Raw genomic sequence first — 17,406 nt, 5'->3', positions numbered from 1 at the left:
TCTCTATTTCCTCAGGAGTCATTTTAAAAATATTTTTCTTGTTCATGCTACTGGTTTTTCTCAAATGTCTTGATTTGGAGGATTTGGGGGTTTTTGTTTTTATGTATGAAGACCTAAGCTGAGGATGATAGGTAGCTCCTGCAAGTTTCCTCTGCAGTCATGCAGATCTGCACCTCCAATCACCATGACAGCTGCCTACAGGTTCTGGATAAGTGGGCAGAGTCTCAGGAAGCAGGTATCCCAGGAGGAGCACGGAGACGCAACTGGCAAGTGAGCAGGTTAGGATCCCTACAATTGTTTCAGTTCTGCATAGATTTATCTATACTAGACGTGGTTCTCAAACTAATCACTTTCTTTCATTAAAGGCTAGTTCTTATTTTCACCGTTGGGGGCAAAAGCTTTCTCCTGTCACTAAAAATGTAGCAAGGAGGAAGAAGAATAGAAAGGGTCCCAATTGTTATGAATATGTTTCCTTTTTAAAAAAAAACTTTTAAAATTTATTTATTTAGAGAGAGAGTGTGCGAGCAGGGGGAAGGGACAGAGGGAGAGGGAGAGAGAGAATCTCAAGTAGACTCTGCGCTGAGCCTGGAGCCAATGCAGGCTGGATCTCAAGAGATCATGACCTGAACCGAAATCAAGAGTAGGACACTTAACTGACTGAGCCACCCAGGCGCTCCCTGAATACATTTCTTAATGAATTGCTATGATAGTCTCAGCCTCCTTGGACCCTGTATTTGAAAACTCTAAGCTTGGGATTTCTCCAGGTTCCCTTGCGATGGACCTACTGTTAACTTGGGGCCTCCTTGCAGCAGTTTTCTTTCTTTCTCCATCTATATTCTGACTTCTAGGATATCTTCAAAATTTTTTGTTAGGGTTACATTCTTTTTCAACATTTTTATTACTTTAATAATAATTAGGAGAAAGGAGACGTGTGTGTGATAACTCCTCCATTACCATTCTTTACTATGAATTTTTATAGCATCGATCTAAGTTTGTACTCTTTGTACTTACTATTCCAGTGTTCTATCTTTCCTATTTACTAGTTAGTTGGAAAAATTACTTCCCTTTCCTGGGCCTTTTGTTTTCTGTAAAATAAAGATCACATCTGATTTTCAGAGTTGAGATGGAACATAGGAATGCATGTTGAAAGCTGTACCATAGAATATAAATGTAAGCTATCTTTATATATAAGACGTTGTCATAGGTCCAGAGTAACAAATAATGCAAACGTGGAGAATAGCCATGGTTACAAGAAAACCCTTTGCCTGTGCATTAGGAAATGCAAGTGATGCCAACTTGAGACTAGAATAAAACTCTACCAAAAAAAAAAAAAAAAGAATAAAACTCTACCTGCAATGCAAAAGAACCAGAAATTATGTGTTAATAGCAATAATAAAATAAGCAGTTGTTCATGGATATATTTTACACCTAATGGAAAACCAAAGACAAAAGCAGACCAAGAATGTGGTTGATGTACCACACTGCTCAATTAAAACAAATTTGAATTTTAGGTTTGGCAAGAACATATGACTTAATGTCGTGTGATTGATACCTTTTACTTGGAAAAATTAAGAATGTGAATATTTATGATACTAATGAGTGTAATTTAGTGTTACTAATTAGCTGCCCCCAAAATATTACTGCTTTAAGATGGCTTCAGTTACTTGAAGGTTTCTGCTCTGTCAGTCAAGACATGAAGCACCAGTAAAAGGAAAATAAAGAAAATTAGAATGACAGTAAACAGTAAAGTTGTAGAAATGGTAACAGAAAATTAAATGTAGAAAGAAAGTTAAGAGTCCCAGCAGCCTTTGAATTCAACCTACTGGGAACAGTTTGTAGAAAATTGATGAAAGGAGTATTTTCCCTAAATTATTATTAAACCCAGCATCTTATCTTATTGATAGCCTTTATTCTTAGAAACAAACAGAACACATCAAACAGACAAACAAAATAAATCAATGTGAGTGTACGCTGAGTGATGCAGATATGATTCACTCTCTGACTGCTATTAATTCTCATTTTCTGCATGTGGTTATTACATTCTGAAGTTGAATGTCTGTAGAGGATAAGGCACCAGCCATAGTTAAATGTTAATGGATCCAGTGACATAATTTAAATTCAAGGCCTCATCCAAAGGAATGTGAATAAAATGCATTTGTTTGGCTTTTTATGGCCACTATTAAAAGTAAAGGAAATGAAACCATAAACAACTAGGCTCAGATATTGGCCTCGCTGAGGCTGCTTTGTAGCAGTAGAAAGCAGTATTTATTGACGGGGGAGCTCTGTTTAACTTACCCAGTCTATCTCCATTACCACCGAGGTTAAAAAAATGTACTTGGCAGCTTAGACAAAATGTGGAATGCTAATACAAAGTGAGTTCATTCCAATGTATTTTAATTTTCTGTTGTTGTACGGGGCCGGTACAATTTGTGTTATTTTTTCCTGCTTCATTTCTAAGGCCTTAGCCCATAGTTAATGTGGTCCCGATTACTTTTGCTGCCAATATTGATTGTCTCTTTCTTCCTCAGTAATAAAAGGACCCCTGCTATTTGGAGGTTTCGTGGGCAAATGGACACTCAGAATAAGATCCAGAATTCCAGCCTCCCTGGCAACTAGGGGGAAACTATTTGACTAATTTTCAAACAATAAGATATGAACTAAAGTTGTGTGTGAAACTGACATTAACTGCTTAAAAGGAAGGAGTGCACTCTTCATCACTCTTTTCTTCCTTTCTGCTGGTAGGAAGGAATTCACACTTGATGGCTAGAATTTCTGCAGTCATGTTGAATATGATATAACCCTGTAACGAATTTCCATTTTGTTGAAGCCACTGTTATTTGGAGTTCTTCCATGACTTACAGCCTACCCTAGTCATCATTTGTATAACAACTTTGCAAACTTTAGAGTTACTTTCAAAGGCTCTGAAATGTCATCTTATCAAGTATCATTATTCTTTATAAAATAACACTTATATTAAAATTGTTACTTAAAGGGGCGCCTAGCTGGCTCAGTGGGTAGAGCCTGCCACTCTTGATCTTGGGTTTGTGAGTTCAAGCCCCACTTTGGGTGTAGAGCTTACTTTAAAAAAAAAAAATTACCTAAAATATACTAGTCCAATCAGTTACCAAGTCCTATCAATACTACTTCCTAGACATATTTCAAAACCATCCAGTTTATCCATATCCCCAAGGACTGTGTTAGTTTCCCATCACCGTTGATCTTGACCACGGTGATAGCTGCCTGCATCAACGCTTGCTCTACATAAGCCGTTACACACATAGTCACTGGACACATCTTTTAAAAATACAATCTAATCATGATATTCCTGTGTTTAAAACCATAGAATTCATAATAAAGTCAGGAATCAGCCTCTTTGTCTGACTCTCCAGGCCCATCCTGGCTTTATTCCCTGGGGGCTATTACATAATATTTTTATTCTCTTTGCCTGGAACACTCTTTCTATGCCTCTCCCCTCCCCTCCCACTTCCTTTGCCCCTCTACTTATTTAAGTCCTGTTCATTGGTTAGGTCTGAGATTTCCCAGGTAAGTCTTCTCTCAGCCTCTGGCCTCACAGGTCTGCTCCTTACATACTCCCATAGCGCTCTGCATTTCTTTCATTTGTATTTATGTTTCCTCCACAAGACCAGAACCTCCATGACTGTGTGCCTCATTGCTAACCAGAATCCCAGAACCTACTGAGGGGACTGGTACAGAGGAGGTGCTCAAACAACGATGTTGACTAACAGACTGATCCTTTATTCTCTTCTCCTTCCCTAAAAAGCATCTGATATCTCATCCAAAGTTCCACTTAGCAAAATCCCATCCATCCTCTGGATCATCAAAACCATGTATATGCTCTCTCCTTTTAATTAGATATTTACTTTATTCCCACCCCTTTTTATGACTTTATTTTTTTTAGAACAATTTTAAGTTTACAACAAAATTGAAAGTATGGAGATTTCCCATATACCCGCTTCCCCCACACATGCATAGCCTCCCCTGGGATCAGCATCAGTCACCAGAATGGTACATTTTCCACCAAGGATGAACACTGACACCTCATAATTCACCCAGAGTCCATAGCTTACCTTAGGATGCACTCTTGGTGTTGTCCATTCAGTGGGTTTGACAAATGTATAATGACATGTATCTAAGATTGTAGTATCATATTGTTACTGCCTTAAAAATCCTCTCTGCTCCACCTCTTCATCCTCCCCCTTTCTATCAATATTTGCTTTTCTTGTAATCATATGCTAGACTTTAATTACAGTCATTTGTTTACAGAATTCTAAATTTTGGAGGGAACACGTTCTAGAAAATACGAAGTCTTTTAGAAAAGTTTTTTTTTTTTTTAATAATAACAGCCTCAATTTAAAAAGCTATTTATTATAATGCCTTCATCCCATCAGAGCAGGCATTTCTGGAGGCTATGGCTATTATTGCCTATTGCAAGTGGAATGGCATACTAGAAGCATTAAACAAAGGGTATTATAATGTAGTGAAGTAAGTACAGACTTTGAAGTTAGATACCCATGGGTTCGAAGCCAGGCCGTGCGCTTCATCAGCTGTGAGAAACTGGGAGTTTATCAAGCCTCAGTTGTATAAAACAGGAATGACAATAACAACCTGATTAGGCCTTGCAGGAGTTAAGGAAGGTAATTTACATAGCGGAAGCCCTGTAATTGGTAGCGATTATTATGACTTTCTAAGTTTTCATTTCTCCACCCTCTTCGCAAGAGACAAGGAGGATGCTTGGCTCTCTATGTTGTTTGGAAGCTGAGGAATATCAGTTTGATAAAGGCAAGGCCTAACATTAAATAAAAGATAAGACCTGTAGAAGTGTTGAAGGTACTGTACAGTTTAGTTTATCATGCCCCTTGTCTCCTTTCTGCCCACTCTACTACCATAGATAAGTAAATAAACAAACAGGTGAAAAGCAGCAAGGCGAAAGATGAAAGTATGTTAAATCATCCAAGGTCTGCAGAAAGGCCTGGAAATTATATACATTCTAAATTACACCACCTGAGACCACTCTGCTCTCAGGAGAGAAGCTGGCTTGGGGAGATGTTAAGAGTTCAGCTGTCTCCCCTGAGGTTTATCTGCAATGCAGATTTTTCTGAGGCTTTCCTAGCTATTTCAGCCTCCAGACCGATGAGCTGCTCTCAGCCTGCCCGGCTAGCTTAATAGGATTTGTCTTCTCTACAGCCTGCTTCCGGGGTTGTCCGCCACCAGAACATGTTCTGGATAAACCTTTTCCCTCCCAACTTTACATCAAAATCCCTACCAATCCCCAAAGTTACAAGGGTCCACTATTGCCTGACTCCAAGAAAGGTAAATTATTGAGGAATTATTTTCCGCACTCTGCCTCTTGCTTCACACTTGTTATGTTTTGCAGAAGCTGTCAGTCCCTGTTGCGGAATAAAGAGCAGCATACTCCTTGTGGGGCTGGTGGAGCCAGGACACTGGGGGTGAGCTTGGAGGCAGCCGCCCGGAATTTGCAGGCTCGCCCCCACCCCACCCGCCCAGGTGTTAGTGCTGCTCAGCTATCTGATTTCATAGGCTCTGCTCTTCCTTCTCAGCAGGACTCAACGTATGAGTTGAGCCAGGATTGTGACTATACCACCTTTCCCGCAGGTTAAGGCGATGCTTTCCTTATGTGCACAGTTCTGCGCTCAGGTTTTTATGACTGAGCAAGCATATTGTTGAGAGGCCGATAGCTGAGATCAGTTCAGGTTGAGGTTTCTCTCACTGATAGCTGTGTGCTCCGGCCAATAACTCCGTGGGGAGAGGTTTCTCACCAGTAAATGTCAATAATCCTCACTTCAAAACTGTGAGAAACAAATGTCACATGGGTTATGAAGTGTTTAGCAAGATTGTCAAGTACTTAATACATCTTCATTTTTAAAGCCTTACATTTTGTATCTACAAATAAAAATTAGATTGTAAAACAGACTGTACTTAATGACATTTCTACTACAGTTGGGTACCTGGAGGTGGTGAATAATAGTGGCTGGTATTCCAATTATTTTTATTTATATTTAGTGATAAACACTAGTTTATCACTTTTCCAGTTTTTCCTTGTTTTTCTCTTTAGTCATAATAATGGAGGGATTTATTTTCAGAACATTTCATGAAGAATTGTCTCATTCATTTCTACATCTCACATGAAAAAAATAATTTTCCTTTTAGGCTTAACTTTAACCATGTTTCATATTTCTGGAAAATGAACTTTTTGTATCCAGAGGGAAAAATTACTTATCTTCATAAGATACTTAATAATCTTTGCTATTTAAAACATTCTTTTTTTAAAAAAAAAAAAAAGGTAGGGCGCCTGGGTGGCTCAGTCGTTACGCGTCTGCCTTCGGCTCAGGTCATGATCCCAGGGTCCTGGGATCGAGTCCCGCATTGGGCTCTCTGCTCAGCGGGAAGCCTGCTTCTCCCTCTCCCACTCCCCCTGCTCTCGCTATCTCTCTCTCAAATAAATAAATAAAATCTTTAAAAAAAAAAAAAAGGTAAATAGCTGCTCCTTATTTAGAAAGAGAATGAAGTCTTATGAATTACGTCCAAAATACAGTAGGCTTGGAAGTCAATATGCTATAAAGGTATGCTCCTGGGAGTTTTTATTTCTTTAATGTTTGTTCCCCATGTGTCGCTAATGACTTACCAAGTGTGTAAATGAGAAGACTGCTGATTGATTCTGGTTTCATCAGGAATGATTCTTGAGTCTACTACAAAACAGTTCTAGGAAGATCAAATTACATTTGGCTGGCAATGTATTTTTCTGCTAAAGAAGACCTGCAGATAAGAAAGGATAAAGGGTATTCAGCATCTTAGTCTCCTTCGAAGGAGTACTAATATTCTTTAAAATAAATCTTAAAGATTTACACTTTGTATCTACAAACTAAAATTAAATTGTAAAACAGACTACTTGACAACATTTGAGGAAGGAGGTGGTTTACTTGTGTGACATGCATTAACTCTCCTAAACTTTAAGGTTCATCTTCATAAATTCCATTTGTCACAGACATGTGGTGTGAAAAATCTCTCCAACTAATTTATACATCTGACTCAAGCATATAATGTGTTGTTTTTCTAAACTAATTGTTTGGCTTTTGAATTTTATCTAGTTTAAAAGGGAAATTGACTAATATGCTTTACCTTCAGTTCAGCTCAAGCGAGGTTCAACTATTTATTTGCTTTTTATATTCCCTCAACATGAAACAAATCCACTCTTGGTTAAAAAGAAAAAAAGTGGGCAGATTTCACTTACCGTCGGGGTTAAAAATATAACTGACTTTTAAAGCAAATATAAAAGCTATTAGGGTTTTATTTTCTTCAAATACATTTAGATAGAATTAGCAAAGGATGCCACGGGCAGTGGGCTACCTGTTCAGTGATGAACTAAGGGTGGCTGACCATTCTGTCCACGTTCTGCTTCAGCCAGACCCAGAGTCACCATGGCATCCCTTTGCTGTCGGAAGGCTTGAGCTTTCTGTCAGCTCACTGGATCAGAATCCCAGCACTTTGAAAAGCTAGTGTAAATAGGAGGATCAATACAGAAATAGACCCTAAACTTCTATTACTAGTACTGACAATTAATACCTACCGCCAATGAAAATACACATTTGCACTGGGAATCTCTTGTCATCAGCTCATTGCACAGGAAGCAGCGCCCCTGACAACTGAAAGAGACCAAGAAGACTCAGGTTCTTATAAAAACCTTAGTGGATTTTGAGCACACCAAAACTAGACCAATTCTCCAATAGGACTTTTGTAAATATGAAGTACTTCCTATGGGGCTTGGTGTCACTTCTCTAAAATCAATATTTCACATTGGAAATTCTCTACCAAATTTTGAAATGGCTTCATAACTTGCCGTGTTTTCTGGAAATAGGAAGAAGCCTGGCAAGAGACTCTGGTGACCATACTTCTCTGGCAGCCGTAAGAGGGAGGCTAATGACTCAGGCAGACATCTCATGTTCAAAAATCAGTGGCTTGAACGGAGTCCATGTACAACAGAAACTGTTTAATCTTAAATATCCTTAAGATTTTTAAGATAAGATGAAATATCCTTAAGTAAGTAGATCATGGGCTGTGCACAGCCATTTTTCATCTAACTCGAGCCAGGAGTCAAACTGGCTTCCAGCATGGACACAATGTTAGTTGAACAGGATCGCTTTTCCAAACAGGACCTGAGGTCAGGAAGTGTCTGGGAAAAATAAACCCTTTAATTTATTTAAGGTGAAAGTACAATGTCGAAACTACAATATGGCATGGCTATTCTTTTTTCTTCTACGTAGTATGCTCCCTATGACTGATGCCTAAGAAGACCATGACCCTAATCAATAATCAGTAGAGAGAACTTTATCACCTCCAGTGTACCTTCATAGTTATTGTCTCATTTGATGTACAAACTTGAAAGTGGAGCTTAGCACAGTCAATGGCATGTACATGAACAGTATCCTCCCTAATGATGTTCCATTGACCTTCGGTATCTAGAAGAGAAAAACAGGCACAGAGCAAACATTTAAGGGTATGCTTTCAAAGCTTCTCTGCTTGATGGTGGGCAGTTCCTTTTGCTCAGTGTTAATAGCTAAGTGGGGAGAGGGGTCACTCTCCCTCTTTCATCCCTGTTTAGCCTTTGCTCATCTCTTTGTATTCCCTATTTGTGGCCAAATACCCCAATGGCCACAGTTTTGCACATTTTTGGCAGAATCTCAATTTTTGGAATAAATGTAATGCTATATAAGAGGACCCTTCTTTTTAGTAATTGTTCTGATCTTTTCAGAACAACCCACAAGTGCTGTTACTGATTCTGAAGTTCATCTAACAATCTAAAGGATGTGTGTGCTCAGGTGGCAAAAAGACAGATTTGGGAAAGTTTATATAATGCCAAGGTAAATCCACAGATGTCCTGCTTTTGCTGGACAGAGGAATGAGCAATTGCCTGGGGGGACATGTTACACATTCCAGTGAGCTAAGGGTTCTGCCTTGCTGAGCTGTGGCGGGTCCCATGGTCTGCTAGAGGATTTTGTTTTGCATACTGTGTGCATTCACTAGTTTGCATTAATTTACCTCTGAGAGTCCCCGGATCTCTCCAGCATTAAGGAGAGGTACTAAAAAGAAGGCTGTAGATTAGGGTGGGGACCAAGAAAGATGAACAGATTTTAGAATGATTGCATTTGTTTAATCATAGCTTCAAGTTAGTATTCCCAGTAGATACCAAGGTATTCATTAAATCTGTGACCAGTGCCCTTGAAACAAGAATGCTGTACAAATCCCTGTCTTAATCCGCCCTAATCCAGATGAGCTAATTTGGTAGTTTGGCCCTTGCATTAACTACAATGACTGTCACACAGGGAGTTCAGTGCCCTCTCCACATAATCATAAATTGTAGCAAAAAGGATTTTGCTCCGGGTCTCAAAAATCTTACCAATATTCATTTTAGTGATTCATTTGTTCTCCGGTATGAACATCAGCAGTTAAAATAGAATTATAACTAAAAAAAGGGAGATCTTCTTAATGTGACTATCTCGCTTTCTCTTGGAAGCTCTTTGTAAAGGATTTCCATAAAATTGTCATGGTGTTTTGCTGGAGTAACTTACAATGGCAGTGTGTTTTATGGAGAGCAGTTGGGATTTTTCCATATTATGCAGACAGGCAGGCCAATAACCCTGTGCATATGAGCCTTGTTTGTGGGGAGAACACTGTTAGGTTCTTTTATTGCTTAAGTAAAAATAACAAATAATTATCCTTCTGTAAAAGAAAATACTGATAATTATAATTTGCCAGGCATGTTGTATATGGGGACAGGAAAGACAAAGTGTTAGTGTCGGCAAATCCCAAAACAATACTCTGCAGACTGAAATAAACTCCCACATCTAACAGCCTCCCCACAGAAATCCTAAAAACTTCAGGGTCTGAACAAGACCATATAGTTATGATATATTAAGCATAATCAGAGAGATGGAGATTTTAAACACAGTCCAGAATTTCCCACTTTATTTTAGTTAGTGTAGTGGAAATATACTGACAGAGAGAGAAAGAGATTGAGAGAGAGAATGCACAAATGAATAAATAAGCTCTGAAAGGAATATATTTAGATATAAGTCACTAAGTCTTGTAAGAAACAATTTAAAAAATTCAAGATGCTTCTAGCTCTGTTTATTAGTAGTCTCCACTAAACTATTTTGGTGAGACTCAAGTCAGTATCCTAGGAAGTTCTGTGTGACTTTTAGATAGCAGTTATGGAAATAGATTTATTCAAAATGAGCTCTTTTGCATTTGACATATACAAGATAGCTTCATTCTCTGGCAATAATTGGTATAGGAAAAGGACATTTGACATGAATCTTTTGCAAACACAGATCAAATTTCATTAAAAACATAGTGGGGAAAAAAGTGTGATGGAATCATTAGTTTGGAAAAAATACAATTAGACATTATGAAATAAGTTTATTATAACTCTGCATAGAAATTTTTACATTATAATTCCACCTATAGGCTGACTCTAAGAAAAGCTAGTGTTACCCAAGGGATAGATGGATGTTTAAGTGGATGATCATTTTATAAGCAGTCAGCTCATTACTGAACTATATTCACATTATGATGAGAGGAGACCCAGTAGAAAATAAATTTTCCAAATTTGTAAAATGGTTTCCCTTGCTTAGAATCATATATCAAGGCTTTTCTTCAAGAAATCACCCATTTACTTGACACCACCACAGAGGACTATTAGCAATAAGTTTTTCAGTCTTTTTGATTTCTGGCTCTTTCAGAAAATCACTTGAAGACTGTTTCTAAATATATGTCCATGGGTAAAAATACCCACCCAGAGTGGCTGGGTATGACTCCACATGTTTTGTTTTCAGGCTCAGTAAAGGGACAGGTTGTTCCTCTTGATATTAACATGTGAAAAAAGAAATAAGGAAATTGGTGTTAAAGTTCTAGCAGATTCACTTTGTGGACCCAGTTTAATCCGAAGCCAGTTAATTAGCATTTATCTCTGTTAAATTGGGCATATAGAGAAGCTTTGGAAAAATCTGTACAAATTCCTTCCTTTGTTTTGATGATATCATTTTGAATGCAATAAATAATTATGACATTTGATAGTTGAGATCATGTCTATGAGTCATTTGCTTTTGCATCTATCAGTGAGGCTGTCTTTCCTTTTTGGTGCTGAGTAACTGCATAATTAAATTGTCATTTAAAGAAAAAAAACAGCAGAATGTCAAATGCTTACTCTAGTGACACATGATAAAGAAGATCTCATATTTGTATTTTAAGAGGACTCCACAGTAAACTTATAGTATTAATGATACTAAATAAATCATTTGCTATTGCGTTCCTGTTAAACTCCAGCAGAAACATTTATTAACTTAAATGTATTTTTTAAGTTGTTTTATTTTTAATGATCAGAAAAACTAATAGCATCTGCCTGTTAATGTAATAAAATAATGGCAAACTCATTCAGTCACCAGTACTTCTTATATTACACTGGATACATTCAAGGTGCATTTCCAAGGTAGGAAGTGTTTTACTTTCAAAAAGAGCCGGGAACTATATAAACATGGGATACAAATTATCATTTAAAACATTTTCAAAAGTTGAGGGATGTTCTGAGTATTTAATTTTTTCTCTTAAAAGAGATATATACTTAAATACAGGGAGAAACAACTCTTCCATTGATGAAGATGAATTAGTGAAGAGAGTATATAAAATTTGATCCCGGGGTCAGTCCATACCAAACACATTTTGAAATATAATACATTATTCCGCCATCCCTTTTAGTGGTCTTCACTGTAATGATCCTGTGTGGCTGCCTAACCCCTGTGAGTGTGCTCCATCACTAGGTCCTGACCAGCCTGGTTCCTTTGACCCCAGAATCCTCACTGTGAAATTCCCAAGCTAAAAGCTTATTGCTTAAACCTGCTTGTATTTCTAGGTCCCATCTCCTTATTCCCCTTGCTATCCAAACTCCTCGAACACGTTCACCTCACTTATTGCCTCATTTATCTGTCCTGTTGTCTTCATAGCATTTTGCTAGATTTTTTTCTTTCACCCTTCTACTCGTAAAACATTTTTGAGAAATCTCCTGTGCTCATCTTATTTAAAAAATCAAATGGTTGCCTCCCAGCTTTTAGGCTGAATGACCTCTCTTTGCCCCAGCAACGGTGCAGTGGAAAGAAAACTGAAAACCTGATTTCGGTCTTGACTGCCTCCCACCTATGACTGCGAGACCTCAGACAAGTTATAAACCATGAAAAGACTATCAAAGATTAAATACTGTGTGCATGCATAAAAGATATTACTAGCGGCCACCCGTTTCTCCTTGAAATTGCTTTTTCATCAGAGTCTGCAATACTGACTTGTCTTGTTTCTTCATTATTGTCTTTGCTAGCTTTTCCTCATGCTGCCACCCTACCATTGGTCTATCTCAAGACTATTGGTCTCTCTCAAGACACTTGTTCCACATACATTTGATCAGCTTATCCATTTCAATTCAAGATTAATCTTCCTAAAACTCCACTGATTTATAAAATCTAAACTACCTAAAACCTCCAAGAAATCCCTGTTACTGCAGAATAAATATACGTTCTCCCAACTAAGATTCCAAGCTCTCTGTCATATGGCCCCAACCTACATTTCCAATTCCCCCAAATTCCCCGTGTACCAACCACTTGTGGTTCTCATTGCCCCCATCTTCTCCTGCTTCTATTCTTTTGCTTCTACTCTTGTCTCAATTTCTTCTTCGTACCTCATCCTTGCTTGCCTAAATCATATGTAACTATAACGTTCACCTGAAATACCATGCTGTCCTGAATAATTGAAATTCAACATAATCTCTCCTTTGATTCAGGACAGTCCCTGATTTGTACTTTTCATCTGTACTCTTACCCTATGCTTTGTGTTACAGTTAATTACCATCCCAGATAGGATGATGTAAGCTCCTTGAAATCAGGGAAGGTGTTTCACGCATTTTTTTTAACAGGTCTAAGTAGACAAGGTATAATTTAGTGTTTAATGTATAATAACCAGTGAAGAAATATTCAGAATGAGGGTGCCTGGGTGGCTCAGTCGGTTAAGCATCTGCCTTTGGCTCAGGTCATGATCCCAGGGTCCTGGGATGGAGCCCCACATCGGGCTTCCTGCTCAGCCAGGAGTCGGCTTCTCCCTCTCCCTCTGCCCCTCCCCTCCTTGTGTGCATGCACTCTCTCTCTCTCTCTCTCTCAAATAAATAAATAATCTTTAAAAAGGAGAAATACTCAGAAATACTTAAACCTCTTGGAAAACTTAAACTTCTAAAAAAAAGTTTTTATGTTTACTGAATTATTTCAGTTTTAGTATTAAAACCATGAATTAATGTAGCCACTGGGTCATTGATATTTTTTAGTAACAGCTATACTGAGATATACTTCACATACAAAAATTCAGCCTTTCAAATTACACAATTCAGTGATTTTTTAGTATATTTAGAGATATGCAACCATCTCCCCTACCTAACTTTAGTACATTTTCATCATCTGCCCCAAAACACACTCCATACCTACTGGCAGTCACTCCCAATTTCCACCTCCTTTAGACTCTAGGCAACTGCTAATCTAGTTTCTATCTCTGATTTGCCTTTTCTTCTGGACATTTCATATAAATGAAGTAATACAACATGTGGTCTTTGGAGAGAGGCTTCTTTTACTCAGCATAATATTTCAAGGGTTCATTCATGTTGTAGTAAGAATCAGCACTTCGTTGTTTTTTATGACCAAAGAATATTCCACCAATGAATACGCTACATTTTTTAATCCATTCATCAGTTGATGGACATTTGGGTTGTTGAGTCACTGATTTTTAAAACTGAAAACAAACCCAGTGATTATTTACTCAAATGTGCTCCTTTTGTACATGTGAAACTGAAGCCGAAAGAGGTATTATTGGACTTTTAACTAGACAGCTATTGGGTTTCTGATTATTTTAGATGCTAGGTCAATAACAATATGATGTAAACATTTTTTTAATTCATTCTTCCATATGGTTAATAAATAGCTATAGAGCACCAAGTCCTTATGGTCTGGGTAGCAAAAACAGTTATGGTCTTTGTCCTTATGAAGCTTAGAGTCTAGTGGGGGAATAACCTTAAAACAAATAATTATATAAATAAGTGCAAAATTAGAACTATAATAGCTGCTATGAAGGAGAGATTCATGAGCTGATCTTGTCAGGGGGGATAATTTAGCTATGATCTATGAATAAGTAATACTTAACTAGGCAAAGAAGATGGAAAAGAGCATTTCAGGTAGAGCAAAAGCACATGCAAAGGCCCTGTGGCTACAGGAGCATGGTGTATAAGGGGGAACACCAGAAGGCTAGTAAAACAGAAGACAAGGGTAAGGGGGCCATAGTATAGAATGAGACTGGAGAGAGAAATAAGTCCTGGTGAGGCAGAGTATTCCAGGACAAAGTAATGATTTTAGTCTTTTTCCTAAGAGCATTGGACCACTGAAGTATTTTCATCCCAGAACAATGTAAGCAAAAAGGAAGTGCGCGTTGCCTTATATTCCTCTCCCAGGGCTGAGACGCATTTAAAAAGGTAAAACTTGCTGGGTAATACATATCTGTTTTACCAAAACTTGTGGTAGAATCTGTGGCATTTAAAGTTTGTTTTTACTGAATTCCTTGTTATCCAAAGTAGAAACTCGTGTTATTTTAACAGAATAAACAGCCTCCTTATTAGAATTCTCCAATTCATTTTTGTAAAGAGCTATTCTTTCCAAACCTCCTACAGAATAAGCAATCAAAGCTACTTGAGAATAAATAGATATATAAAGGTCACATTTTTTTTTCCATTGCACAATAACCATGTTTTAGACCTGTAAGATCTCAAGAGTACAGAAATAGTTCTCTAAACTGCAAATGGTTAATATCTAATTCTTTAGCCCAACTGCTTTAACTTGAGGTTTCTTGGCTCCCAGGCAGTATATGAATGGGACACAGGAAGCTTTTGTATAAGTAAAGGTCATGCCTACATGGGCGTAGATCCAAAGCTTTCATTAAATTTTATAAAGAGTCTGTCACACACAAAAAGCTAAAAACCAGATTTTTTGAGAAGAGAAACAACCCATAAATTACCAGGAAAAATATTTGGGATTACTCTATATCACTAATAGAAGACTAAGCCCATACAGTTAAAAACAACAAAAACTAGCAACATTTAAACGAACAGCTGTTACTAAGCTAATATCACCAGAACCACATCCTCCTTTTATTTTTTTTAATTGATATCTAGTCACAGTCAAAAAAATCATAATTATGCTAATAAGATTCGTTCTATATCATATAGCAGTTATTTCTCAAATTGGGATCCCCAGATCACCCTCTTAGAGATCATACTGAATACTTGTGAGGGATGTCGATTCCTGCACCCACTCTGGACCTCTGGGAACAGAAACCCAAGACTCCGAATCTTTAGGGTCCCTGGTGATTGTGATGTCCGACCATGTTGAAAGTGCTATAAAACATGATGAATAGCAACACTCTCTGTTCAGTGTTTTTTGTTTTGTTTTGTTTTGTTTTTTTTAAAGATTTTATTTATTTATTTGACAGAGAGAGACACAGCGAGAGAGGGAACACAAGCAGGGGGAGTGGGAGAGGGAGAAGCAGGCTCCCCGCAGAGCAGGGAGCCCGATGTGGGACTCGATCCCAGGACCCTGGGACCATGACCTGAGCCGAAGGCAGTCGCTCAACCGACTGAGCCACCCAGGCGCCCTGTTCAGTGTTTTGACAAACCAGTCCTACCCAGTTCATTGAGTTGTAGCGTAATACCACTACCATATATCAGTGCATATACGTCAGACCCCCTACAAGAAGCTTTCCCTAACCTATCCCTAGTGCTTAAAATCATTCTCCAGGAAAGTAGATATTACTATTTACAATTTATAGAGGAAGAAATTATGCCTGATGAAATTAAATAACTTGCTACATAGAGGTCTGGCTGGCTCTAAAGCTTTTCTCTCCATTCTGTCAAGCCGCCTCTTATACCAGTGACCCACTGCAAGACGTATCCAGAAAAAAGAAAGTGAATGGAGTCATGTGTGAGTCTAACAGCCCCGTCATCATCCACTGAAATCCACTGTCATCAACTAAGTTACAGATTTATAATGAACAAAGTATAACAAATGAGCCTCTCTTGCTAAGCACAACTGCCTGACACATTTCTAAAAGAAGCTTCCAGATGTAACACTTTACAGGCAGGAATAGTGTGAATATGCGAAAATTGCTTCCAGTTGTTACAATTTAATAAGCAGAAAATATAAAGGAAAGCCAAATATTCTGTCATGCAAAGTGACCCTAAAATCTACTAGTATGTATCACTACCAAAAAAGAAAGGGAAAAAAGTTCCGTGTAACTGGATAAAGGAGCTGGAAGACTGTCTGTTGGGCTTCTTTAAAATATGAGCTTTTTTTTTAAAGATTTTATTTATTTATTTGAGAGAGAGAGAGAGAGCATGAGTTGGGGGGATGCTGAGGGAGAAGCAGACTCCCTGCTCCCAGGACCCTGAGATCATGACCCGAGCCGAAGGCAGATGCTTAATCGACTGAGCCACCCAGGCGTCTCTAAAATAGGAGCTTTTATAAGATTTTTGCTGTGAGAGATGGTTCTGTGATATGTGTATGCTTAATTATGCTTCATCTCAGTCAACACCTTTGTTAGGCACTAATAATGAAATGATTCAATTTAAAAAAAACTGACGATCATGTCTATTTTATAGGCATTTACTTGAAAAGAGTCAAACCTCTTTGTCAAAATCATAAATATAATAAATTCTCACAATTTTGAGAGTGACTAAAAACAAATTAGTTATCATTTAAAAATATGTTTGCATTTCAGTAATGAAGTCATCAGATTAAGAATTTTTTTTTTAAAGGTTTTATTTATTTATTTGACAGAGAGAGACACAGCGAGAGAGGGAACACAAGCAGGGGGAGTGGGAGAGAGAGAAGCAGGTTTCCCGCTGAGCAGGGAGCCCGATGCGGGGCTCGATCCCAGGACCCTGAGATCATGACCTGAGCCGAAGACAGACGCTTAACGACTGAGCCACCCAGGCGCCCCCAGATTAAGAAATTTAATGTGACTTTTACCGTAACAATGGTTTCTTCTTAAAGATCTTCACAGGTTATTTCTTTTTCAGGAAAAGGATTTTAATTGTTGAATTATTTAAGAGAAATGGCTGTTGGTTTGTAGAATATTTAAACCAAGTGTCTGGAAAACTGGAAATTGCCCCTGGATCTGCTCTGACAGAGTTATGTTACCTGTCATAATGGCATAAAGGCTATTCCTTTTGGTCCCTGCTGGAAACTGACTCTGCTATTTAGTCGGCAGCTTTAGCAAGTAATTTGTTAGATGATTGAGAGA

At 38.1% G+C, this 17,406-nt stretch overlaps 1 protein-coding gene across 27 annotated transcripts in view; it reads left to right on the top strand.

Moving 5' to 3' along the window:
• Window positions 1-17,406, top strand: part of MAP2 (microtubule associated protein 2) — a 139,942-nt gene that overhangs the window by 11,199 nt on the left and 111,337 nt on the right. Inside the window, exon 1 of one of the 27 annotated variants that reach the window (XM_081813725.1) lies at window positions 14,482-14,584. The exons of the other annotated variants lie outside the window; for them this stretch is intronic. The gene's annotated coding sequence lies outside the window, so the exon portion shown is untranslated. Of the gene's footprint in view, window positions 1-14,481; window positions 14,585-17,406 lie in introns of those variants that run through there. 27 annotated transcript variants of the gene reach the window in all.

This window comes from Leptonychotes weddellii, chromosome 3 (assembly GCF_054177405.1).
Source record: "Leptonychotes weddellii isolate Sample4059 chromosome 3, ASM5417740v2, whole genome shotgun sequence".
Lineage (NCBI taxonomy): Eukaryota > Metazoa > Chordata > Mammalia > Carnivora > Phocidae > Leptonychotes > Leptonychotes weddellii.
This window is presented reverse-complemented; position numbering and strand designations above follow the sequence as displayed.